At 63.7% G+C, this 422-nt stretch overlaps 2 protein-coding genes across 2 annotated transcripts in view; both read right to left on the bottom strand.

The window, feature by feature from the left end:
- ADGRB2 (adhesion G protein-coupled receptor B2) overlaps positions 1-422 on the bottom strand; it is a 36,866-nt gene that overhangs the window by 12,152 nt on the left and 24,292 nt on the right.
- Positions 1-422, bottom strand: part of COL16A1 (collagen type XVI alpha 1 chain) — a 47,555-nt gene that overhangs the window by 32,355 nt on the left and 14,778 nt on the right. The window lies entirely within an intron of this gene.

Here is a 422-nt window from a genome sequence, read left to right as displayed (position 1 = left end):
TGTCCCATGTCCCTGTCCCTGTCCCTGTCCCTTGTCCCTGTCCCTGTCCCATGTCCCATATCCCTGTCCCTGTCCCATGTCTCTGTCCCTGTCCCATGTCTCTGTCCCTTGTCCCATGTCCCATGTCCCTGTCCCTGTCCCTGTCCCATGTCCCTGTCCCTGTCCCGTGCTGCCACTGCATGGGTGCTGTCCCGGGGCGGGGACAGTGCCAGGCCACCCAAGCATCTTCTCCCACCCAGGTTTTCCCTTCCCACCACATTAATCCCATTGATGCTGAGCCTTTCCCGGTGCCACGTCCCCCTTTGTCACCCCCTCCCCACACAGCCTCGAGCCCCAGGTGCCCCCCAGGTCCCCAGGTGCCCTCGGGTCACCTCCAGAAGGCCGCGTAGATCACCAGCAGGGTCAGCAGGGCCATGCAGGAC

Source organism: Corvus brachyrhynchos, unplaced genomic scaffold (genome assembly GCF_000691975.1).
Source record: "Corvus brachyrhynchos isolate BGI_N302 unplaced genomic scaffold, ASM69197v1 scaffold65, whole genome shotgun sequence".
In the NCBI taxonomy this organism is placed as follows: Eukaryota; Metazoa; Chordata; class Aves; order Passeriformes; family Corvidae; genus Corvus; species Corvus brachyrhynchos.
Note: the sequence above shows the minus strand (reverse complement) of the source record. Positions and strands in the feature narration are given on the sequence as shown.